This window comes from Saccopteryx leptura, chromosome 1 (assembly GCF_036850995.1).
Source record: "Saccopteryx leptura isolate mSacLep1 chromosome 1, mSacLep1_pri_phased_curated, whole genome shotgun sequence".
Classification (NCBI taxonomy): domain Eukaryota; kingdom Metazoa; phylum Chordata; class Mammalia; order Chiroptera; family Emballonuridae; genus Saccopteryx; species Saccopteryx leptura.
In genome coordinates, this window is record NC_089503.1 from 390,715,052 (window position 1) to 390,742,100 (window position 27,049).

General features: G+C 49.7%; 2 long non-coding RNA genes across 2 annotated transcripts in view; one reads left to right on the top strand and one right to left on the bottom strand.

Moving 5' to 3' along the window:
- The window catches only part of LOC136387819 (uncharacterized), a 253,253-nt gene that overhangs the window by 56,323 nt on the left and 169,881 nt on the right, over nt 1-27,049 (bottom strand). The gene's annotated exons all lie outside the window — the stretch shown is intronic.
- On the top strand, nt 16,968-17,394 carry LOC136387820 (uncharacterized). The gene is made up of 3 exons (XR_010748167.1): nt 16,968-17,003; nt 17,140-17,187; nt 17,318-17,394. It is a non-coding gene; the product is annotated as an uncharacterized lncRNA (long non-coding RNA).

Consider the following 27,049-nt stretch of genomic DNA (forward strand, 5'->3'; position numbering starts at 1 on the left):
CCACACTCCTGGGTCGGGGTGTGACCCAGTGCACCACACCAGCCATGGGGCTGGAGGTGACAGGCGTGGCCTGGGGCCGGTCCTGTTAAGGCTCCTGCTGCTGACAGGGCCTGGTCCCCTGAGCTCACTTGTGGTTTACAGGGACTGTATCCGCCCTCAGCCCCGCCCACAGCTGGGACCATAACCCGAGTGGTGTCCTCTCCCTGCCCTGATGTTGTGGATGGTAAATGGCAAAAAGCCTTTTTAGATTGGAGGCTTAGCAAAGGGCTGAGTTCTCCCCCCTCCACCTCCATATTGGCTGTGATGCTGAGTATTTGCACCCACTTCACTTGCTTCCTTCAGTTGCTGGAAGCAATTTACATGCCCTTCCTCTCACTCTTTGTTTGTTCAGATGTTGGTTGATTTCACTTATGCATGGTGGGGGATTCCTGTTTTTGCCTTGGGAGAGTTCCTGTTTTAGCCTCAGATGTACAACTTTGTATCAAGGAGTTCCTTGATTTGCATATGGCTATATAATAAAGCAAACTGGGGCAATGGGGCACTGGGATACTGCCATCAGCATTCAAGAGTCCTCCCGGTCCCATCCTTTCTTCTTAATAAGTCTGTTTCCTTAATTCCGCACCGTTCTGAGGAGCCGTGCTGATCCCTGGCACCCTGACGTTGTCATAACCCTCAACCGCACCTCGCGGGTGTCACATGAACACCGGCTGCACTCAGCGGGCTCTGGTCACCTGCCCAGAACCCGGACACTGACTGAGGCTGCTTAGCGGCCCGAAAAGCTGCCTCCTGGTGCTCCTCCCAGCCCAGGGCCCTTTCCACAGGGGGGCATAGAGGGGCCACACCATGTGAGCCAAACGGGGAGTGAAGACCCTCCCATAACCTAACAAACATAAAACCTCCTGCAATTGCTGTGCCTGCAGTGGCTGCAGATGGCCTGGTACTTATCCTATGACGGCGGCCGGCATCACCTGTGTCTTACCCGACCTCACAGCCTCTGAGAATGTGACAGAGAAGCCGGTCCTCACACTCTGTGCTCACTGACCCCCATCCCTGCTGTCGGAGGGGGGTCAGCAAAGAGGGAGCTGCTTCCTCCAGGGCAGGAAGACAGCCAGACATGAGCACAACACCATTGATGTAATGACACAACAGCACTTCTGCCTGGACACAGGTGACACAGCAGCTGTCACGAGCCTGTGGCAGAGAGTAGAGCCGTGCAGATGCCCCACGGACAGCACAGTGAATGTCCATTGTTGTCCCTCCCAAGTAACAGCAGACGGGTCTCGACTCTCTTCAGTAATAGCTACAGAGAAGAAGGCACCAGCCAGGTCGAGACCGGAGTGACACATCCCAGGCTGGTGACTGAGAGCATCTAGCAAGTCTGTGATGATGGGGACAGCTGCATGCAAGGGGGTGCTACCTCCACAGAGAGGCTTTGGGGGTGCGGCATCACCCAGGGGCCACTGTGCCTCCCGCAGAGAAAGAGATCAGTGTGTGTGTGTCTGTTGGACACAGTGGTGCCCGGTGGTCTGGAATGACTTTGGAAGGACAGGGTTCTCACAGAGGGTCAAGATGACATTTTAGGTGTAAATATTATTAATGATTTGATATTTATATTGATATATATAGTAAAACGATCACTATAATACACTTACATAGCATTCGATACCATTCATGGTTACAAGCTTTTTTCTTGTGATGTGAACTTTTGAAACTTACTCTCTTAACAACACCTGACACTGATAAAATGTTCTGTTCAATTACACCTCAAAATAAAAGACAAACACAAGAGCAAAATAAGGCAGATGATCAACATTTCCACATCAGCAACGGGAAAGGGGACAGCATGGTCACTCTGCATGTCCGGGACCCCGGGGTCGTGCTGTGCAGTCAGTGGGAGTCCTTGTATAGGACCAGAGGGTCCCCACCACCTGACCAGGGACGGCCAGGGGAGCGGAGGAGGCAGTGAGGACAAGCGTCCCCACGTCGAGAGCTCCCACCTCTGCACATCGGGACAGGGTCAGAGAGGGAGCGAGAGTCAGGAAAGCCTCCTCTTTGAGGGACCCTTATACAAAATACAGTATTATGACGTCCAGGTTCCTGTCCCCAATCCTCACAGCACCTCTCACTCCTGGTTCCCGTTCACCACCAAGGTCACGCAGAAGAGAACTGTGAAGTATTTAATGTCACATATTTCCAAATGACCCCAATATTCATCTGGGTTTCCACACTTTGGGCCAGGTGGCTGGTGGGAGAAACCGGACATTAACCCACAACTGGGCCTCGGACATGAGTGAACAAATAACACCCGGGGATCTCCACAGGTGGGTGTGGATGCTCCTGAGAGAAAAAGGGGAATAAAGTGAAGCTTGGAAGGGTGGGAACGGGGACAGCAGTGGGTGCAGGACAGGTGACATGTGTCTGTCCCTCTCCTGGTCCCGCCCACCTCAGACGTCTCTGCACACGGGGAGAGGGCTGTGGTGTCAGGACAACACTGAGTCACTGAGGGCTTCACACCTGCACTGTAGACACAGTCCTGCACACAGGGGTCTGGGGGAGACGGGTCTGTGCTGCTGCCTGGAGGGGGGGCCCGGAGGTCAGACTGCAGAGGGGGCAGGATTCTGGGGGGAGGACGGGAGGACATCTGAGGGGTGAGCAGTGGCCCCGAGACGCTGTGAGGAGCACGTGGGAGGGAGTCACCCCACAGTGAGCCCGGGCTCCTGGGTCCCTGCGCCCCAACGTCCTCTAGACCTGCCTCCGGGCAGAGTCACAGAGTGCAGTCTCTCAGCCACATTCCGGGCCCAGGACATGTGCTCCCAGGGACTGAAGGGCCCAGTCACAAAGAGGCCACCGGCCACCTCTTGCTCCGACACACACAGGTATCTACTGGTCTCTGGAGTCCTCGGGCAGGACGCTATGCAGGGAGGAGTCCCAGAGGGGACCGGGCCTTAGAGACCAGCAGGGGACACACTTCACATTTCAGCCTTTACTGAGTACGTTCCACACGTGAGGCATTTGCAGGTTGCTACGTGTGAGTGAGATCACAGAGCAGCAGGGACTGGAGAGGTCTCTGGGGACATCCGTCCCTGGTGGTGAGCACAGAGACTCAAAGGGACGTGAGCTTTAAAGTGGACCTGCCCCTGGAGTCTCTCCCCTGAGTCCTCCTCTGTCACGGAGAGCCTGTCACCTGCAGCAGGACAAGCAGTGGGGTAGGACTCCCCATGTAGCACGGGCCCTCTGTCCCTGTCCACCGTCCTTCCCTGTCCCCCCCACAGACCCCGAAGGAGACGGGGTCCTCCCGGCAGGTGCTGCTGGCCACCAGGGAGGAGCCGTGCGGGGTCCGGGTGCCCTAAGGAGATGGAGTTTCTCTGTCCCCAGCTCTCCACTGCCCACAGGCTCTGACACTGCAGAGACAGGGGCCCCGCAGTGAGGTGAGGACATGGACGGAGGGGGTGGGCACTGAGAGAAGCTGCTCTTTAAGGGGCTCCCACAGCCACTGAGCACAGGGACCAGGGCACTCGTCTCAGTCCACAGCGTGTGCACATCTAACACTATTGTCCACTTCCTCCTTCCAGGAAGGTCCGCTCCTTGGCTGAATGTGATAAATATTTATTCTAACTCTCTGCCTCTCTGCTTCTTCTAAGTCTCTCACACACCTCTCCTTCTCAGCCTTTATCCAGTGAGACTGAGATCAGCAGTGCTGGGCCCTGGCTGGGCGGCTCAGTGGTTAAGCATCGTCCCCACACGCCCAGGTCACGGGTTCATTTCCAGTCAGGGTGTGTTCAAAAGGCAACCCATGGCCTGACCTGTGCTGGCGCAGTAGATAGAGCCTGACCTGGAACACTGAGGTCGCCGGTTCAAGGCCCTGGGCTTGCCTGGTCTAGGCACATAGGAGAATCAACTACTTCCACTTCTCTCCCCTTCTCTCTCTCTCCTCTCTCTAAAAAGGAATAAATAAAAATTTAAAAAAAAATAAAAGCAATCAACGAGTGGACAGCTAAATGGAGCTGTGAGTTTATAGTTCTCTGTTTCTCAGATCAATGAAAAAAAATTTATAATCTAGAGTGTTAGCTGAAAGTTTTAACACATCCTCAAAAACAAAGAGCTGAAGCAAAGAGAAAATACGCAGAGATGTGGACGGTCTAAATAACACGACTGAAGGCTCAGATACTCAGTTACATAGAGATTTCTACACCAACAGTGAGAGTGTAACACAGATAGTATTTTCAAGCACACATGGAACATATTTTGTTAGAAAGAGAGAGACAGACAGACAGGAAGGAGAGAGATGAGAAGCATCCACTGGTAGTGGCAGCACTTTAGTTGTTTATTGATTGCTTTCATATGTGCCTTGAGTAGAGGGCTTCAGCTGAGCCAGTGACCCCTTGCTAAAGCCAGTGACCTTGGGCTCAAGCCAGCAACCTCTGTGCCAGAGCCAGCGACCATGAGGTCATGTTGATGACACGACGCTCAAGCCAGCAATGCTGCACTCAAGCCTGGTGAGCCCTCACTCAAGCCGATGACCTCAGGGGTTCAAATCTGAGAGCTGTAGCATCCCAGTTTGATGCTCTATCCACTGTGCCACCACCAGTCAGGCATGCGTGGACATTCTGGAAAACTTAACATTTAGTAGTCACAAAAGAAGCCTTAACATGTTCAAGTTAGTCAACATCACATAGACCTTGTTCTCTGGCCATAATGCTATTAAATTTTAAACCTATTTAAAAGGGTAAATAAATTAATTCCATACACATGAAGCGTGCTAGGAAGTCCCCGTGGGAATGGATACATTATAAATGGTGGGAGACTAGTTCTCAGTGACACCTGTCCATCCAAAGCAGGGCAGCGATGGACACACCCGCATGTGAACAAGCTCCTTAGGAAAAGGAAGCCTGAGTATAAATGAGCTGAGCATCTCCTCGTAGAGACTAGAAAAGCAAAGTAACAGCAAAGCAAAGTAACGTGCAAATAATAGAGACCGGGCAGATGTCAGTGAAACAGGAAAGGTAAGAAAGATAAACAAAATCAAACTTTGTTTGAAAATTCAAAGAGCTTAACAGACCTCTGGCAGGACTGTTAAGGAAAACATAGGGAATTCAGAAACAAAAGGAGAAGTAATCACATATATGATACAAGCATTTTTAAATGAAGAGAAAACTTGTTATGATCAACTCTATGCCAATAAGTCTGACATTTTAGATAAGATAGATGAATTTCTAGAAAGATATAAAGGCCAAAACCACAGGAAGAAATAGAAAAGAAAAATAAGGTAATGAACTTGGAAGGCATTGAACTGGGAACAAAGATCACCTTCCCAAAGGCCTGTCCTGGTAACCTCACAGCGGGTGAGCCCCCACATCTCAGAAACAGACCCCTCCCCCTGTGAGTGCCGGTCTGGAGCTCAGACACCCACACAAGCTCCCCACTCACCTCATGGGGCTGCTGTGTCTTCATATCCAGAGACAGACGAGGATAGTGCAGGGGAGATGTAACGGGGTGATTTCAGAAAGCCCTGGGTGACCCAGAAGCATCTTGGCGTCATTATAACAGCCACGAGGGCCAGTCCATGGGAGGACAGTGTCCCGACCTCCAAACCTAAATCAGCGAGTGCGTGAGAAGCAGGTAGAACAGCGCCCGGTGCTCCGTGCATCATGAGCAGCTCAGCGGGGACCTCATCGTGGTGTCTGCTGCTGTTTTCATCACGTTCAGTGACTCAGTTTTCCTTCCTGTCAGTATCACAGAACCCGCTCACACCGGTCCCGTCCTGTATCTAACAGGACCCAGAACAAGTGTGATCAGTGGCTACACCCTCACCAGCACCACAGTGAGTCAGCACTCAGGAGTAACACCTGGGACCCCTGACTGCTGCCAGTTCGAGCCGCCCCCACCCCGGGCAGGGAGATGAATCTGAGCCTGCCTCCCCTGACCTTGCCAGTCACTAGCAGATAAAAGCTTTTTATTGCCTGACAAGGCGGTGGCGCAGTGGATAGAGCTTCAGACTGGGACACAGAGGACCCAGGTTGGAAACCCTGACATAGCCGGTGTGAGCCTGGGATCGTAGACACGACTCCCTGGTATCAGGCTTGAGCGCAAAATTCGCTGTCTTGAAGCTCAAAGTCACTGGCTTGAGGAAGGGGTCATTCGGTCTGCTGGAGCCCCTGGTCAAAGCACATATGAGAAAGCAATCAATGAACAACTAAAGTGCTGCAGCGAAGAACTGATGCTTCTCATCTCTCTCCTTCCTCTTTGTCTGTTCGTATCTCTTTGTCTCTCTGTCTCTGTCTCTGTCACACACACACTAAAGGGAAGTATTCTATTGTGTGAAATTTTGGGGATTGGCTCACTGCCAGGAGAAACCGCACTGCTTTCTATTCTGTGATATTTCTAGTTGAGAATAGAAACACCCAATCTCTGTGCCCCAAATGAGAAAGAGAAGTCGTCATTCGCTGCAGCTACTGTCAATCCTCCTGGTAAAAAGACAGAGGCAGTCCACTTTGTACCCAAGGAATTTCAAATCCACGGACTTTGTGAACTGGTCTCTCATTGAGGGCGTGGCCTAAGGCGAGAGAAGTTCAGTGTTTAGGATTTGAGAAGAAAGAAATAAAGAAAAAACCTTATCAGCAGAGGACTGAGAACCAGTGATAGTTCACTAATCCTGTTTTAAGTCATAATGAAAAGTATTTACTTTTAAAACTATTTGGACTTCAATTTATATTGAAGTCTTGAACATTTCACCTGTTTGTAAACCAGAACCAATCAATTGACTAATTTAGGCTTTGATCAGAAGAAGGAGGTCTCCCTGATTTCCCCTCGGCCTAGAATTCCCCCCCACGCGGGTCATCGGAGCACAGGCGTGGAGCTGTGTGTGCACGCGGACGTCCACCCTGAGCCGGGACTGCAGCTGCCCCGAGGGTGGGGCGTCATCTGTAAACAGGGCAGGTAACGATCTACCCCTTCCTTCCTCTCTTTTCTCATTGACAACTGTGCAGAATTACAACTGTGGGTGCTTTTAATTCTCGTGAGAAGTGGTCTAAGATTTGTGGGAAAGGCCAGAACCCCCCTTCTCCTGTTGCCCAGAACCTGAGTTTAAACGGTTTTTTAAACTGGAGAATATTAACTAGGATCTGTCGCCTCCTAGAGGCCAACAGTGGCATCTAGACTTGAAGAAGAAAGAAGAGAATCTCACAATTTGGAAATAACCCAACATTTTTTAAAATGTTTTTATTTAGAAAATTAAATTTAACAGTGTCATTAATCAAAAAGGAAACACAGGTTTCAGGTAAACATTGTTATAGCATTTAAACTGATGATTATGTTGCATACCCATCACCCAGACTCAAATCATATTCCGTCACCGTATATTTGTCCCTCTTTATTCCCTTCCCTCCTTCCGCCTCCACCCCCTTGTCCCCTCCCGTAACCACTTCACTTTTATCCATGTCTGTGAGGCTCCACTTTACATCCCACCTCTGTGTAAAATCATATACTTTTTTTTTCTGACTTACTTATTTCACTCAGTGTAATATGCTCAGGGTCCAGCCATGTTGTCCTAAATGGCAACGTGTCATCATTTCTCATGGCTGAGTGGTGTTCCAGTGTCTATATGGACCACATCTTCTTTATCCAGTCCTCTCTCAAGGGACACTTTGGTTGTTTCCATGTCTTGGCCACTGTGAATAGTGCTGTGATGAACATGGCAGTCTGTGTGTCCTCACGTACCAATGTTTTCAAGTTTTTTTGGGTAGATACCCAGTAGAGGGATTGCTGGGTCATATGGTAGTTTAATTCTTAATCTTTTGAGGAAGCACCATCCTTTCTTCCATACTGGCTGTACCAGTCTACATTCCCACCAGCAGGGAGTGAGGGTTCCTTCTTCCCCACAGTCTCTCCCACACCTGTTATTACCTGTCTTGTTGACAACAGCCAATCTCACAGGTGTGAGGTGGCGTCTCCTTGTAGTTCTGACGTGCATTTCTCTCAGAGCTGGTGCAGATGAGCCTCTTTCCATGTATCTGTTTGTCGTTTCTGTGTCTTCTTGGGAGAAGTGTCTGGTCAGTTCCTTTCTCCAGTTTTTCACTGGGCTGCTGGCTTGTGTGTTGAGCCTTCTGAGTTCTGTGTATATTTTGGATATTAGGCCCTTAGTGGAGCTTTTGTTTGTAAATATCATCTCCCATCTGGTTGACGGCCCTTTTGTTCTCTGTCGGTTTCTTTGGCTTTGCAGCAGTTTTTTACTTTGCTATAGTCCCATTCATTTATTTTTGCTGTCATCCCTTGCCGTTTGGGTCAAATTCAGAAATTGTTCTCTATAGCTAACATCCAGGTGTTTAATACCTATGTTTTCTTCTATGTAATTTATTGTTTCAGATCTTATATTTAGGTATTTGACCCATTTTGAATTAATTTTTGTGCAGGGGAACAAACTGTAGTTAAGTTTCATTCTTTTGCACGCAGCTTTCCAATTTTACAAAGATTCTTAAAAGCAGAAAAAGAAAGATTATTAGTAACCTAAGAGATCCCTCCACATTTCTGCAAATGTTAAGACTGTGCTCTGTTATGTGGCTTGGTAACATTCCATTGTGTGTGTGTACCACTTCTTTATCCATTATCAGAGAAGATGCTGGACATGGTTCCTGACTTGGGCACTTGGAATACACTCTCCTGGAACCAGGTGCCCGCTGGGAGCAGCCAAGCCCAGCAGAGAACCAGGGGGAGGTGCCCGAGGCCTCCCTGTGAACAGCCTCAATGAGCCCCTGCTGAGAGTCTGCACCAGCTGCAGCCCCGTCAGGGTGACTCTTGAATGTACTGGATCAGTTGGGCTTCTAGTGACTGCAGCCCAGCCTGTGTCACATGGTGCAGGTGACACACTTAGACCTAGTCTGGGCACAGTCCTCTACTTCTGGGATGAGTGAACTCAGGCACATCTTCTAAGACCCTTTCTCTCCTCAAGCACTTCAGGGGTCAACACACTGGAAACAAGACCCAAACACCCCAAACCTCCTCATCCCCATCAGCAGAGCCCAAGTGAGAGCCCCAGACCCCTGCCCCTCCCACCTCCCTCTCCCACACTCACCACCATCTGCCCTGAATCCACCAGGACTAACCTTGTTCTCTCCTTTTCCCTGTCTCAGTCACCCCTGGTCCCCCAAACATCCTGCATGCTCATCTCCACAGGCTCCGTGCACCCCTACTCTGTCTCTCCTCACACCCCCTCCCCAGCTCCTGAAACCTTCCCACTGTGTCCCCGGAGGTCTCAGCCCAGGATCAGCCAAATCCGGACAGTCCTCCCAGGGTGTTCCTGCACCTGCAGCTCTGACAGGGACCTGGGTCTCCCTGAGGACACGGCTCCCTCTGAAGTCCTGCCATGGGGTTGTCTCCCCTCCCACAGACCTTGTGCCCTGGACCTGGAGGTGGGTGGGGTCCTTCTCATCAAATGCTTTGACTTACCCACCCTTTCTCCATAACATCCCTTAATCCATCATCAGATCGAATCCCCACTCCCCTCATTGTAGGTAATCCCTGGGGACCCCCAGGCCATTCCCCCATTTCTTTAGCTCCTGACTCACTGTCACCCTCCCCAGAGTACTACCTCCTGGATCTCAGTGATTTCAACATAATCAGATATGGAAGGCTAAATAGTGTCCCAAGAAATGTTCACCTGAATCCTTGGAGCTTGTGGACAGGCTTCCTAACATGACAAAGGGACTTGGTGATGTAATGAAGGTTAAGGACCTTAGGACAGGGAGACCATCCTGGATCACCTGGCTGGACAATCACGTCACATAAACCTAAAAACAGAGAGGTTTCTCTGGCTGGAGTCAGAGATGCTTCAGGAGAGATGAGGGTGAGGGGAGGCAGAGAGGTTCCACTGGGGGAAGGATTGTGTGTGCTGTGGGGGCCACGTTCCAGGACTGAAGACATCCTCTGGGAGCTCAGGGTGGCTCCAGCTGACAGTCAGCAAGGAAACAGGGACTCAGTCCCACATCTGCAAGAATCTGAGTTCAGACAACCAAATAAATGAGCTTGGCAGTGGATTCTTCCAGAGCCCCAGTGAGGGGCAGAGACCTGCTGACCCCTTATTCCTAGTCCAGTGAGGACATGTCAGATGTGTAACCTATAAAACCCGTGAGATAATAAAGGGCTGCTGTTTAAAGCCACTCGGTTTGTGGTCACTTTAAGCAGGAACAGAACACACACAGCAGAGGATGCTCAGGCCCTGGCTCCTCACTTCCCTGAGCTCCTCTCCTCCATGACCTTCTGCTCTGCTCTTCCTGGGCCCCCTCCCGTGTCATCCCCTAGACTTGTCATTGCCAATAACCCAGCCCTCCCACAGTCTCCACGCCATGCTTCCCACGCTCTGCCCTCCATCTCCCTACTCACCCCGCAGGGCGGCCTAAGCTCTGGAAACACTGGTGCAATTATTTGATCACATGTGTAATGTAATATCAGCAAACCATTCATCACCAATGTGCCTGTTTCCCAGGCCTGAGACCACCCTGTGCTACATCACCTCCCACAGTCCTTTGTGGCCTCTGGGATCCCAGGTTATTATCCTACCATCTAGTCACCATCCCTCACCCCTCAATGTCCTCTCCTCCCTCCTCACTCATCTTCAATTCCATGAGACAGCATTTCAATCTCTGCCTTGATCTCCCGTGCCTTGTTAACCTTGCTTGGAAAAACTATACAGCCAGGAAATTCTACCTCTGTTCTCCCTGCACCTGCCCCGTGCAGCTACAGGAGGCTGGAGGATAAAACAGTGATATGGACACTGTCATGTCTTTATTGTATGCGGCTTAAGTGTCTGTTTGTCGCCGATAGCTTATTGGTTGCTTGCGTAACTGTACTAGCCAATGGGGTGAAGTTGCCACGGCATTCAAATAGTCCTGCCTTTTGGCATGCCACCTCACAAATTGAGGTTAAAGAATGGAGCAATTATTATGCTGTTAAGAAATCTTAACACCAGAAGGGGTCTTTGCAATGGTACAAGATTAGAGGTTCTCCAATTGAAAAATAATGTCATGCCCTGGCCGGTTGGCTCAGCGGTAGAGCGTCGGCCTGGCGTGCGGGGGACCCGGGTTTGATTCCCGGCCAAGGCACATAGGAGAAGCACCCATTTTCTTCTCCACCCCCACCCCCCTCCTTCCTCTCTGTCTCTCTCTTCCCCTCCCTCAGCCAAGGCTCCATTGGAGCAAAGATGGCCCGGGCGCTGGGGATGGCTCCTTGGCCTCTGCCCCAGGCGCTAGAGTGGCTCTGGTCGCAAGGCAGAGCGATGCCCCGGAGGGGCAGAGCATCGCCCCCTGGTGGGCAGAGCGTCGCCCCTGGTGGGCGTGCCGGGTGGATCCCGGTCGGGCGCATGCAGGAGTCTGTCTGACTGTCTCTCCTCGTTTCCAGCTTCAGAAAAATACAAAAAAATATATAATAAAATAAAAAAAAATAATAATGTCATAATAGCTAAGTCTTTGAATGGCTCCTCTAAAGGTGAAATACATGTCATTCCAAGAATTGATTTGGCTCCATCTCAAACAGGGTTGCCGTTTCAATTGAGACGTAGACAATTTCCTGTAGAACTTGCCTTTGCTGTGACCATCAATAAGTCTCAGGGCCAAACGCTTAAGCATGTTGGCATTTTTTTACCTGAGCCTGCATTTGGACACGGTCAACTTTATGTTGCCTGTTCAAGAGCTCGTGAAAGAAGGGATGTAAAATTAAAAATAATTGATGGTCCTCTGCAAGGCGAGCTTAAAAATGATGGAAAGATCTACACAAGAAATGTTGTGTACAAAGAGATCTTTGACATGTGAAATAACATTTTATTATTTAAATCACCTTTATTTATTGAGCTAGCAGTGGCTCTTAAAAAATGTACCGCCAGTGGTTTCCTTCATTGCACTCTACTTTAAGCAATTAAGCAAGTAGAAGGGGGAAACCCCATGGGGCAGTAAGCAAAGGGGCGTCCTCGCCGCCTGCCCTGGGTAATTCAGTCTGAATTAGCAGACACCTTTGCACAAATCATTTTTTTTTTTCATTTTTCCGAAGCTGGAAACGGGGAGGCAGTCAGACAGACTCCCACATGCGCCCGACCTGGACCCACCCGGCACGCCCACCAGGGGCGACGCTCTGCCCACCAGGGGGCGATGCTCTGCCCCTCCAGGGCATCACTCTGTTGCATCCAGAGCCACTCTAGCGCCTGGGGCAGAGGCCACAGAGCCATCCCCAGCGCCCGGGCCATCCCTGCTCCAATGGAGCCTCGGCTGCGGCTGCGGGAGGGGAAGAGAGAGACAGAGAGGAAAGAGAGGGGGAGGGGTGGAGAAGCAGATGGGCGCCTCTCCTGTGTGCCCCGGCTGGGAATCGAACCCGGGACTCCTGCACGCCAGGCCGACGCCCCACCGCTGAGCCAACCGGCCAGGGCCTGCACAAATCATTTTAATTACAATTTATAATATCTAGAACAGCCGTCATTTCGTATGATCGCCGGGCTTTCTAGTTAATGTCATGACCCAGACCACAGGCGGTCCACACTGCCGCCCACAATCATCCTGTCCCTTCACAGTTCCCTCAGTTTCCCCCATCCTCTGCTCAAACATCCACCGTCCTTCCCCATCTCATTACAGCCCTGACCTTCTTTCCTGCTTCACTGAGGAAACTGAACACATTAGAAGACGATTATTACAGATTCCCAACACCGTCTACTTGGAGACTTCACCACAGGTGAGCTGTCCACACTCCCAGCCAGAGCCGTCCCTCTGCTGGTGCTCGAGGCCTCATCCCTTCTCGTCTACGTAAAGGTGCTGGTCCAGCAGTTCTTCCCTTTTCCTCTCTTGTCATTCTTTTCTCCACTAGGTCACTTGGCAGCGTGAGAATGCACACCCAGACCTCAGCCTGAGGGAGCATAACTGACCGATGGCCCCGCTGCTGTGCTCTCTAATCTGCTGCCCCATTTGCTCTGGGACCTCGCTTCTCACAGGCTCCTTCCCGTCAAAGATAGAGAACAGCAAGGAAACTGAGGCAGCATCATTGCCCCTCTGAAGGCTGACTTAGGCTCCAGGCTCCCTGACACCCTCTCTGAACTTTCCTTACTCTGCCCTGGGTCTGGGACATCTGCAACCAACCTTCCCTCTCTCTCCATCATTTGAATGATGACATTGAGCACTTGTAACTTTGAGAACGTACATGCCCTGTTGAAATGCACTGTGACACAGGGCTTCACTGGCCTTCTCTGTTTTGAGGACTTGAGGGACTCATACAAACTCAGGGCTACTGAATGAAGATCATTTCACAATGTAACAATCCCAAGTCACAGACACACTGTGTGGGAAGTAGAATTCAGGAGCTTTGTGAGTCTGACCGCAGTGCTGGTTAGACACATTTCTGTACCAAGGGGCCAAATCACTTCTTTACAGATCAGCTTCCTGATGTTCAGGGTTTCCAAGACTGTGCTCCCCACTGGGGTTCACAGACAACAGGGAGACTGGTCTCTGAGGATCTCCATCCCGTGTTTTCAGACACAGCTCCTCCAGGGTTAAGAGAAAACCCCTGTCCCTCCACCTCCATTCCCAGGGCGACTCACTCTCTGACATCAAAGTCTGGGGGTGAATTTTCGTTAAGAAGAGTCCAGGGGGGAAGATAAGGGGTGGGAGGCAAGGAGTGCATTTCAGGGGAAGGGGTTCTGGGAAGAGAAGAGGAGGAAGGGGCGGGGCCCAGCCTGTGGATCTCTCCCCGTTTCCCTCACACAGTCCCTGGGTCAGGACTCCGGGACACAGGGTTACAAAGAGCTCTCCACGCAGGAGGAGGAGTCAGGGCACATTTCCGGGTCCCCAGGCCTGGCTCTCAGGATCCCAACTGGAGGGCAGAGTCTGGGCGGTGAAGGTCAGTGTTGGGGAGCCCCAGTCTCCCCGGGTTTCATTTCTGCCCTTTACCGCCTTTGTGGGGTCCTCCTTCCTGGATACTCATGATGAGTCCCCAGCTATCACTCCCTTTGGGTGTCTGATTTCTAGAGAAGCCAGTCAGTCTCTTAAGCGTCCCCGGTTATAATATCTGGGCTGACCGACCGGACTCAGAAAATCCCCAGACCCTAAGGATACAGTCATGAGGTCTCCAACCCTCCTCCTGCTGTTCTCGGGGGCCCTGGTCCTGACCCCGAGTTGGGCGGGTGAGTGCGGGTCGGGAGGGAACGGCCTCCGCGGGGAGGAGCGAGGGGACCAGGCGGGGGCGCAGGACCCCGAGGAGGGCGCGTGTCCACCGTCCGGACCTGAGCCCTGCTGTGTTCCCCTCCCTTTTCCGTCTTCCAGGACCCGCGCAGGGAGGGGTCGCGGGTCTCAGCCACTCCCCGTCCCCAGGTCCCCACTCCCTGAAATGTTTCCGCACCGCCGTGTCCCGGCCCGGCCGCGGGGAGCCCCGGTACATAGAAGTCGGCTACGTGGACGACACGCAGTTCGTGCGGTTCGACAGCGACGCCGCGAGCCCGAGGATGGAGCCGCGGGCGCCGTGGATGGAGCAGCCGTGGGTGGAGCAGGAGCACCCGCAGTATTGGGACGAGCAGACGCAGATCGCCAAGAGCAACGCACAGAATTTCCGAGTGGGCCTGTACGCCCTGCGCGGCTACTACAACCAGAGCGCGGACGGTGAGCCACGCGGGCGGGTCCCGGTCACGACCCCATCCCCACGGACTGGCCACGGTCACGCGAGTGTTCGGTTCTGAGCTGCACCCGAAACCGCGGGACCCTCTACCCCACCCAGGAGAAGCCCGCGGGACTTTGACCCGGTTTCGTTTTCGGTTTAGGTTTAATCCCCGCGGTCGGGGAGGGGGCGGGGCCGAGTGGGCGGGGCTGACCGCGGGGCGGGGTCAGGGTCTCACATCCTCCAGTGGATGATCGGCTGCGAAGTGGACCCGGACGGGCGCCTCCTCCGCGGGTACAGTCAGACCGCCTACGACGGTACCGACTACCTCGCCCTGAACGAGGACCTGCGCTCCTGGACCGCGGCCAACGCCAGGGCTCAGATCACCCGGCGCAAGTGGGAGGAGGCCGGTTACGCGGAGCGCGTGAGGATCTACCTGGAGGGGGAGTGCGTGGAGTGGCTCCGCCTTTACCTGGAAAAGGGGAAGGAGACGCTGCAGCGCGCAGGTACCAGGGCCGCGGGGCTCCCTCCTCTCCGCTGGGGCTGCGGCTCCTACACGGAGACAGGAAATGGACCGGGGTCAGAACACCCTCCTTTGGGTCGGGACATTGAGTCCCAGGGTTTTCAGATCCGGGACCAGACAGCGACTCCCCTTAAGGGACAATTAGGTGCAGTCTCTCTGGGATGGAGGGGAGACCAACCCTGAACTAACCCATTAGCGCAGGGGTCCCCAAACTATGGCCCGCGGGCTGCATGCGGCCCCCCCGAGGCCATTTATCCGGCCCCCACTGCACTTCTGGAAGGGGCACCGGTGGTCAGTGAGAGGAGCATAGTTCCCATTGAAATACTGGTCAGTTTGTTGATTTAAATTTACTTGTTCTTTGTTTTCAATATTGTATTTGTTCCCGTTTTGTTTTTTTACTTTAAAATAAGATATGTGCAGTGTGCATAGGGATTTGTTCATAGTTTTTTTTATAGTCCGGCCCTCCAACGGTCTGAGGGACAGTGAACTGGCCCCCTGTGTAAAAAGTTTGGGGACCCCTGCATTAGCGGTTCACCTTGACCCTGGCAGTGGCCCTGGGACTCATGAAGACTTTCTCAGGCCTTGTTCTCTGTCCCCCACCCAGTGTGTCTGAGGTCTGACCCTGGCTTTTCTGAGTCATTTGGCCTCCACCCAGGTCAGGACCAGAAACTCCTTTTTTCTCTCAGAGACCTGCCTCCCACCCTGGGCTGTGTCCTTCTGACTCTAGAACTTTCCAGAGACTAGATCATCCCAGGCTCCTCTGTCCAGTTGGTGTCTGGGTTTTGTGCTCCCTCCCCCACCCCAGCTGTCCTGTCCACTCTCAGGATGGTCACATGAGTGCTGCTGGAGTGGTCCATGAGGGATGAAAAGTTCTAGAATTTTCTTACCCTTCTCCTCAGAGCCCCCAAAGGCACACGTGACCCACCACCCCATCTCTGACCATGAGGTCACCCTGAGGTGCTGGGCCCTGGGCTTCTACCCTGCGGAGATCACCCTGACCTGGCAGCGTGACGGGCAGGACCTGACCCAGGACATGGAGTTTGTGGAGACCAGGCCTGCGGGGGACAGGAGCTTCCAAAAGTGGGCGGCCGTGGTGGTGCCCCCTGGAGAGGAGCAGAGCTACACGTGCCATGTGCAGCACGAGGGGCTGCCCGAGCCCCTGACCCTGAGATGGGGTGAGGAGGGGACGTGGGCACAGAGCCTCTTCTCAGGGAGCAGGGGCCTCTGGGGGACTTCAGCAGGGTCGGGGCTGCGGCCTGGGGGTCAGGGCCCTGTCCTTCTCTTCCCTTCCCAGAGCCTCTTCAAGCCACCATCCCCACTGTGGTCACCATTGCTGTCCTGGTCCTCCTTGGAGCTGTGGTGGGAGCTGTGATGTGGAGGAGGAGGCACTCAGGTAGGGAAGGGTGGGGTCTGAGTTTCTTGTCCCAGAAAGAACTATCTGGTTTCAAGCCCAGAAAGAACTGCGTTGACTTTATTAATGGAAGTGCCGTCCCCACAAGTATGCTAGCCCAGTCTGCAGCTGTTTGCTAACACTGACTCTTTAGTGAGGCACGTGTGAACATGAGGGACAGAGTTATCACCTTGAGGAGTCTGAGGATGGGGACCAGGGTCCCAACAGTAACAGGTCAGAGGGGAGGGTCCTGCTGAGGACAGACCTTCAGAAGGATGGGTGGTCCAGTCCCCACACATGTACTTTCCTCAGGTTTCCTGATCCTGCCCTGGGTCTATAGTCACAGTTCTGGAAACTTCTCTGGGGCCCAGGACTAGGGGTTCCTTTAGGATCTCATGGCCCTGCCTCCTCCCTGGTCTCTCACTGGACGTTTTCTTCCTGCAGGTGGGAAAGGAGGGAGCTACGCTCAGGCTGCCAGTGAGTATGGAGGGGGTGACCCCTGAGACCCTGTGACAGTGCAGACGGGAGCCATGGGGGACCCCACTCCCCATAGTTCCTCCTGTAGTCTCCTGTCCTGGGGGCTTTGACCCCATCCTGTTGTGTTCTACCCCAGGCAGTGACTGCGCCCAGGGCTCTGATGTGTCTCTCACAGCTTCTAAAGGTGGGGAGGGCTTGGGGCAGAGGGGACTGGACTGGGTTATGGGCACATTTTGAACATGACGTGGGCTATTGAGAATGTCATCAGTTTCAATGACTGACCTGAATTTGTTCATGATTATTTCCTTCTGCAGCGTGAGACAGCTGTCTTGTCGAGGACTGAGTGACAGAAGATGCATCACACACACACACACCAACCCCATTAGTGACTTCAGGAATATCTCACTTCTCTCTGTGGAAAGGGCATCTGAACGTGTCTGCATTCCTATCAGCATAGTGTGAGGAGGTGGGAGACTGGCTCATCGCTGTCCCCCATGTCCCCTCCCCACACTTCCCTGTCCAGCAGAGGGGGCTGGGCCCTCCCCACCCCTGTCTGTACTTCGTGGAGCACTGAGCTGCAGCTTCTTACTCCTTATTGAAATAAGACTCTGGGTGTGAATTTTTATTTTCAGTTCTTGCCATGGAGGGTTGTTGGGTTAATTAAAAGAGAAGATGCTAAAGTTTCAGAAGAAATAAATGGGAGCACTGAGAACTTTCCAGAACCCGTGTGTCTGCTGTGCTGAGTCTGTTGCAGGGACAGGAGAGGCTGTGAGGACCGAGCGTGGTCAGGCCTGTGCCCAGTCGGTGCTCAGTGCACCGGGGACTTTGATGTGGTCACTGCTCAGCTGGGTCACCTCTCTGCTCCTTTGTCCTTATCTCTTCAGTAGAACCTTGTCCCTCCAGGACCTCTGATCACAGGGACTCAAGTGTCACCCAGGCCTTGTAACTTGTCCTAATAAAGGACCCCTCCAGGTCTGTGAGCTCCGATGGCATCATATGGTTGGTCAGCTGAGGCTCAGGCCTGGGTCCACCTATCAGCCCCTGTCTCCTGGGTCTTTATTTGTTGTTTCTTTGTTTCTGTGGAGCAATAGGACTGTTTTTGTTCTTTTTGGGGGTTCCAGTCTCATTCTCTGGGTGTCCCTGTCTGACAGCAGCAGGTGATGACTTGTCTGTCATTGTCCCACAGAGCTAAGGGGGTCCCTGCACATAGGGTCTCTGGTGTCGAGAGTTTTCAGACGCATCCTGCTCTTTCCTCCTTTTGTGACTTGATGCTTTTTTCCTTCTTTTCCAAAGCTTCTCAAAACAAATTAAAAAAACAAGTTCTCGTATCAGCAGAGTGGAGGAATTTCTCACCTTAGAGAAGTCCCTGCTGGAATTCTCTCTGCCCACCCTCCCACCCCTGCCCAGCGCTCCAGGGCTGGCTCAGTGCAGACTCTGGGACGTGCAGAGTGGGGTCCACTATAGATTTAGGGGGAGCAGCCCAGGAAAGTGCAGGTGCATTGGGGTCAGTGTGAGGGCACCTTGTGCTGCAGCCACCACAGGACAGCTGTGGTCTGAGGCCCCATCAATAGAGACGCGTCTCTAGCGCAGGGAGCTGCCCCACACGGACCACTCAGGAACCACGGCTGGTTGTGTGCAGACGTGTGGCACTGTTGTTCACGTGGGGACATCACTGAAGTCAGATCAGGAACACTGCTGGCCTTGGGAGCACATGTCGTGTGGGGAGAGACAGGTGTGCGTATGAGCACAGTAAACAGGGAGGTGTCTGTGTCAGAAGGGGGAGGTGTCCTGGGAAAACGCAGTGGGGAAGGTGACCCAGAGTGTGGGCTGTGGGGACAGGAAGATGGCTGTTTGATTTGGGGGGTCAGTGTGAGTCTCCCTGGAAAGGTGGCCTTGAGGAAAGATGTGAAGGACATGAGGAAACCCATGAGGATGTGCAGAGGAAGTTCTGTCCAGGTAGGAACCTCCAGTGCAGATGCCCTGGGGCAGGAGAGTGAGGTGTCTGGTAGAGCAAGGAGGCCTGTGTGGGAATCGGGCAGAGAGTGATGGAGATGAGACAGAGGCTCGGACAGACCTCGTGGCCTGAGGACGTTAGAAGGGCAGGGACTGTGGTCTGAGTGAGGTGGGAGTCCCAGTTGAAGCAGGAGAGGGACGTGGTCTGACGTCCCCTTTGAAGGGTCCTGTGGCTGCTGTGCTGAGAACAGACTGGGAGGCGAGGGGGGCAGTGGGAGCAGGAGGGTCTGGCAGGCTCCAGGCTGGAGGTGCTTCTATGGGGCGCGCAGTGGACTCACAGCATTCCTGATGGTTAGTCTGGGCCGAGAGAGGAGTCAAATCCCTAAACATCTCAGAGGATGCAAGAGACAGACACTGTCAGGAAAGATGGGGAGGAGGCATATCTGAGGGGGCATCACAGGCATTCGTTGTAAGAGATGTTAGAGCTGAGACGTCTGTTAGAAATACAAGAGAGCCTGACCAGGAGGTGGGGCAGTGGGTGGACTGTTGGACTGGGATGTGGAGGATCCAGGTTCAAAACGCTGAGGTTGCCGATTGAGCAGCGGGTTACTCATTCTGCTGCAACCCCCTGGCCTGGGCACATGTGGGAGGACAATCAGTGAACAACTAAGGAGACTAAGGAGCTGCAACGAAGAATAGATGCTTCTCATCTCACTCCCCTCCTGTCTGTCCCTATCTGTCCCTCTCTCTGTCTCTGTCACAGAAAATAAAAAAAAGAAAGAAATACAAGTGAGTTGTCTGAGTGGCAGATGGACAGATAAAGCCAGAGATGAGGAGAGATGCCTGCCAGCTGGAGAAATTGATGTCAACGGAAGAGACTGTAAAGAAGGAAGTTACAACAGTTGTTAACGTTCATCTTCCCTCCACCCACACCCAGTCTTCTACAGGTGAGTCCACTGAACCTCCCGGAAGACTCCTGCCCTTCTGCACAGTATTCAGGACAATGAGGGTATACAGGGAAAGCCAAACAACTCATTTACTAGGCATGAATAACATCGATCCTAATGCCAGCTAAGAAAGAAATGAAGAAAAAATAGGAAAGTCATATTAAAGAAAGTAGATGTGAAAATTCTGAGAAAATTCAGCAGACTATTTCTCTCAATATACTATGAAGCAAATATCTTGACCAAGTTAGGTATTCCAGGAATACAAGAGTATTTAAACTTGAAATGTCTTAATGAAATCCACCACTTCATTAAGACTAAAGAAGACAGGGTTCATGGTATCTTACTGTGTAGAAATCACTACAGATGAAATCAGTGCTCCATCTGACCCACACTTCTTAGTCATGTTCACATTTAGTGACCCAGGAGATTTGTTTAGCCCCTCCCTGCTATCAAGGCAATCTCTTATTCCAAGGTCATGCCCTTAATATCACCCTCAAAGTCCCTCTTGCTGAGCATGGTGACAGTCACAGGCTCCAGGGATTAGGCTTGGACGTATTCCTGTGGCCGTTATTCTGCGACCACAGCTGCATGGTGACTGAATGAGGAGGTTCAACCTGAGTCTGGTTCAAGTCCAGAGGGGAGAAGAGAGCACATGGAGGGGGCGCGGTGTGGGGAGACCACGGCTCAGGACTAAGGAGACATTGCAGAGATCCACACAGACTCATGTTTCACTGGAGCATCAGACACAGAGACAAATGCTGGCCTTAAAGTAGCCACAGAAGAAAACAGGTCACCTGGAAGGAACTGCAGGTAGAAGGTGGCTCAGTCCCCCTGTCAGGAGTGGAGGTCAGAGGACAGGGCAATGTGGTCATCATAGACTGAGGGACAACCAGTATCAAAGTAGGAATTTGGGATGGGAAATTGGCCTTCAAAGTACAGGAATAAAAAGATATATTTTCAAATAAGTATAAGTGCACATATTAGCAAAATGCCTGCTCTCCATATATTGACAATGAATATATAGAAATATTTAAGAGCCCTGGCCGGTTGGCTCAGTGGTGGAGTGTCGGCCTGGCATGCAGAGGTCCCGGGTTCGATTTCCGGCCAGGGCACACAGGAGAAGCGCCCATCAGCTTCTCCACCCCTCCCCCTCTCCTTCCTCTCTGTCTCTCTCTTCCCCTCCTGCAGCCGAGGCTCCATTGGAGCAAAAGATGGCCCGGGCGCTGGGGATGGCTCCTTGGCCTCTGCCCCAGGTGCTGGAGTGGCTCTGGTCGCAACGGGGCGACCCCCCCCCCGAGGGGCAGAGCATCGCCCCCTGGTGGGCAGAGAGTCGCCCCCTGGTGGGCTTGCCAGGTGGATCCCGGTTGGGCGCATGTGGGAGTCTGTCTGACTGTCTCTCCCCGTTTCCAGCTTCAGCAAAAAAAAGAAAAAGAAAGAAATATTTAAGAAGGAAGGAAAGCAGAAAAACCAATTGGTAATGATAGGTCCATATAAATTAACACAGTCTTTATACCATATTAATAATGTCAGGTTCAAAACACATAAAAAAAATAAAATACCATGTTGTGCTATAATTTCTTTCCATGTATCTCACCACACCCAGGGGATGTCATCCTCGACAGCTGAGAGAACTTGATAGTTTTATTCAGATGCCACTTCTTATACACAGTACCCAGAATAAAGTAGGTACTTAGTCAATGTTACCAAATGAATGCATTACCTGGACGTCCTCAGAAGACCAGGAATTGTGATGCACAAGTACAACTTTAAATAGGCCGAAGGGAGTGACCTCAGAGAAGACGGTGGCCTAGACAACCTCAAAGGTCCATCTTTACTCAGAACAAAGGAAAATCTAGCAAAAACTCTCAGAATCAACTTTATCAAAAGTATGGAAAATTTAGAGTGTTTATAGCTACCAAAGAAATGTTAAAAAACAGGAGAAGGAAACAGGAATTGAAAAGGAGAGCTTTGTGTTGTCTTGGTTAACTTTGACCCCCCTCCCCAGCTGAGCTGTGACCTTGAAGGCAGTGCCACCAGTGTGAGTGGGTTCTTGGTTACAGAGGAATCAGGGTGGGCATTGTCAAAGAATCGTGATTTTCTGTTTGACCTGTCAGGTGGCTCCTTGCAGGATGGATGTAAGTGCCTTATCTTTATTTTTTCTAACTCAGAACTCTCTCAGAGTAGAGAATGAACTAAGGCAAAGACCATGTGCAAGAACTATTTCATGTCAAGAAACCAGCAGCTGTCTCTGGGCAAAAACATCAGCTGGGGCCAATAATGGACGTGGAGAAGAGCCTGGGAGAAAAAGCAGGGGAGGGAGGAGCCACAGGCAGTAAGTGTTGTGAGAACTCTCACATCCTCCCGGGAGTCCTGAGGGCCATGAGCACGTCCAGCTCAGGGCATGTGGTCAGAAAAGACCCAAGACGGCCATGAGGTCACCGCAGGTTGACCTCCATCTCTACATGAGCAGGAAGTAATGGGAAAGACAAGAGTTGTAAATGGCACAGATGAGTGTTGAAGGCTTGTCCCAATTCACACACACACAGATCCCAGCTCCAAAATCTGGGAGATGTCCATTTTTCTTTTGTCTCCAGACATTTCAGTATATCTTTGTCAAATCATTACCCAACCCCTACACTGACAGAATAGAGACTTCACTGAGCACAAAGACTACAGTGTATACAAAAATAGTTTAGAAAAGTCACTATACAATTAATCATAATGCACAATGAACAAGAAAATTTATGGCCAGGAAAGAGAAACAAATCTGGTTTTTAGAATTATCACATAATAATGTTTTAAATATCTAGTTTTCAACAAAAAACTTGAGTCATTCAATGAATCCAGAAAGTAGGGCTCATTCACTGGCGAAAAAAAAAAAAAAAGAAAGAAAGAAAGACTGATAAACTATTCCTGAGGAGGCCAAGACTTTGGGCTTATAGAGCAAATATTTAAATCAAGTTTCTTAAATGTATTCAAAGAGATAAAGGAAACCAGAAACATAAAAGTAAAGGAACTGGGAGACATATGTTTAACCCCATAAAGAGTCTCAATAAAGAAATAGAAATTTCAAAAAGGAAACAGAAGTCATGGAGCTGAAAGGTACAATAACCAAAATGAGAAGTTTACCAAAGGGTTTCAACATCAGGTTTGAATATGCAGAAAGAGGATCAGCACAATTGAAGGTAAGCTCATTGAAAAATTATGCAGTTTGAGGAGCAGAAGGAAAAAAGAATAAATAAAAATGACAGAGCCTTAGAAACCTGTGAGCTATCACCAAACATATCAACAAACATATCATGGGAATCCACAAAGGAGAAGTGAGAAAGAAATCATTAGAAAAAGTGTATAAAAAATAATGGCTAATACCCTCCAAATCTAATGAAAATAACAAATCTACATATCCAATTAGCTTAAGAAACTCCAAGGAGAATTATGTAAAAAGATCCACACTGAGACATATTCTAGGTACACTGTCAGCCTCCAAACACAAACATCTTGAAAGCAGGAAGAGAGAAGTAAGTAGTCACATATAAGGGAAACTCAATAAGATTAACAGCCAATTTCCCAGAAGAAATTATAGATTCTAAAAGGCAGTGGATGAAAAGTTCAGTCTGATAAAACTCAACCAAAAATGTCTATCTCTGGCAAAAGTATCCTTTAGAAATAAAGGAGAGATTTCCAGTCAAGAAGGCACAGTAGGGAAATGCTGTATGTACCTCCTCCCACAACCACATCAAAATGACCACAAAACCACAGAAAGACCATCGAGAAACACCTGAAATCCATCTGAACAGATATTCTATAACTGAGAATATGAAAAAGAAATAATACAAGACTGGTTGGAAGAGACACAAACAGGATGCCCCCACACCATGTGAGAATTTTGAGACTTGAAATGGGTAAGTCAGTTGGGAAGGTTCCTACTAATGAGTGAGGGATCCCAGTACAATATCAGCCTTCTCAGCCCAGAGTTCCAGAAGGGAAGTCCCCATAACTTCTGGCTCTGAAACCAGTGAGGATTATGCTTCAGTGAGACAGGGCTTCTGGGGTCCCAGTGTTCCCCTGATTTGTTAATAGACTCATGATGAGATTTGGCTCAGGGACAGCAGCTCAAAAATGCCCAGGCCACACAGGGAGGAACTTAATAGTTTGTCTTCAGAGCAAGGGTTAGAGGGGCAGCTTTCTCCCAGACAGAAGTGCTGGCAGGAGTCATTGTTCCTTTGTTGAGCCCCAATCTTGCAGGCACATATGGGGACCATAGCTGAGCGTCCATCAACCCGGCTAACGCAGAAACTAAAATAAAGAATACAGTGATACCTCGGTTCTCGAACATAATTCGTTCCGGGAGAACGGTCGAGAACCAAATTGTTCGAGAACCGAAACAATGAAACCCATAGGAAATAATGGAAACTGGATTAATTTGTTCCAAGCCCCAAAAATATGCCTATTTACTGGTGCTTTCTCACAAATAACGCCTTCATTGATGCTGTCACCTGCTAACTCTTTTTCTTTAATGAAAATAAGAAGCAGCTTCTCCATTTCCTCCATTATCTGAGGCCTTTGCTTTGTTAACAATGTAACACCTTTGGCAACATTGGCAGCCTTTATAACAGCTTTATTCTTAAGGAAAGTTGAGATAGTAGATCTTGGCATGCCATACTCAGCAGACAGATCTGAAACACGTGTGCCCTGTTCATATTTGGCAATGATTTCTTTTTTCAGCTCAATCGTTGTTCTCACAGCTTTCCGCTTACCTTTGTCTGCATTACCACTTCTGGCTTTCTTTGGACCCATGTCTAAGGGTTAAATTCAGTGTACAAAGCGTGCACAAAGCGGGAGTCTCTCCACAAAGCGTGAGTCTCACCACAAAGCGTGACTCTCACCACAAAGCGTGACTCTCACCACAAAAACGTGATTCTCTCTCTCCACAAAGCGTGACAAAGCGTGACTCACACTGATGACGCAGGCAAGGCGCGCTCGGCCGAATGAACGCCATTCGGCTCAACTCGGCTAATCTCGGACGTTCGAGTTCCAAATATTTGTTCGGATTCCAAGACAAAATTTTTTCGAATTTCCTGGTCGAATACCGATTTGGTCGAAAGTCAAGGCGTTCGAGAACCGAGGTATCACTGTATATTAAATGGAATCAACAGCAGATTAGATGAAACAGAATTAAATCAACAATTTAGAATATAAGTTAGCAAAAACAATCCAATCATAACAACAAAAAGAATTTTTAAAAATGAGGATCGTTTAAGGGACCTTTGGGACATCATCAAGTATAACAATATTCACATCACTGGTGTACTACAAGGAAGAGAGAAACAGAGAGACAGAGAGAAAAAAGGAGAGAGATAGCAAGGCATTGAAAAGCCTATTTGAAGAAATAATGACTGAAAACTTTGTTAATTTAGTGAAGGAAATAGACATACACTCCAGGAAGCCCAGAGAGTTCCAAACAAGAGAAACACAGAGAGGTCCACAGAAACACGTCATAATTAAAATGCTAAAAGTTATAAACAAAGAGAGAAGCTTAAAAGCAGCAAAAGAAACACAGTTATCTAAAAGGAAACTCCCATAAGATTACCAGCTGGTTTTGCAACAATAACTTTGCAGGCCAGAAAGGCTTGGCATGAAATAGTCACAGTCGTGAAAGCAAGGACCAACAGCCAAGACTATTTGATCCAGCAAAGCTATCATTAGACTCAAATGACAGATAAAGAGCTTCCCCCAAAATGAAAAACCCTAAGAAAAAACACCTTATGGAGTTTATCATCGCCAAACTGTTTTGCAAGAAATGTTAAAGGGACTTCTTTTAAAAAATGCAAGAAAAAGGCATATATGTATGAATAATAAAGTGACAATAACTATTTAATTATCAATAACTGCTTCAAATGTAAAATTAAATGCTCCAATTGAAGGAAATATGGTAGCTGAGTGGATAAGAAAGAAAAAGACCCATATATATATGCTGTCAACCAGAGAGAGTCACTTCAGATCAGAAGACACACAGAGACTGAAAGAAAAGGGATGGAAAATGGTATTTCATAAAAATGAAAATGTAAAGAAAACGCAGGGGTAGCAGTCCTTGTATCAGAGAAAATAGACTTTAAAACAGAGGCAACGAACAGGAGACAGAGGAGGGCCCAGCAATTCCACCCCTGGGTGTGTATCTGAGGAAACCCAAAACACCGATTCAGAAAGACATATCCATCCATGTGTTCATTGCAGCATTATTTAGAATTGCTGAGATATGGAAGTGACCTAGGTAGTGTCCATCAGTAGGTGAATGGATAAAGAAGAAGTGGTGTAAATATAGGATGGAATATGACCCAGACCTAAAATGAATGTAATTTTCCATCTGCAGCAACATGGATGGACCTAGAGCGTATTGTGCTGAGTGAAATATGTCAGACAGAAAGATAATTGCCAGAGGATTTCACTTATATGTGAAATCTAAACAAACAAAAACCAACCAAACAAAAGAAATAACCCCATAGATACAGAGGACATTTTGTTCCGGAGGCAGGTGGTAGGGGTCTGTGAAGAGGTGAAGGGATTAATAAGTGCATATTGGTAGTTACGTAATAGTCATAGGGATTTAAAGTGCAGTGTAGAGAATACAGTCAATAATATTGTAATAACTTTGTACATTGCCAGATTGATATTAGATTTATCAGGTTCATCACTTTGGAAGTGATATAAATGTCTAATGTCTAGGCAGCAGACCTGAAGCTATTATAATATGTGTTAACTCTAACAGAAAAATAAAAAAGTAAATGTAAAAAAGAAATAAAGGAGTAATGAAGACATTCCCAGGTGAACAAAAGCTGAGGAGTTCATCTCACCTACCTGTAATGCTGGAAGGATCCCTTTAAGCTGGAACAAAAGGACACTAAAAAGTGATTTCAAACTAGATGAAGAAGTAAAGAACAGTACATGGAACTGCACAGCTAAACATAGAAGCCAGTATTTTCGCTTTTTATTGGTAGCTATTTCCCCTACATGATTTAAAAGACGATACGATTCACAAATGTCCATCAGCTGATGAGTGGATAAAGAAATAGTGGTATAACCATAATATACAATATGATGTGAACATTTAGAAAATGAAGTACTCATCGATACTACAGTATGGATGAA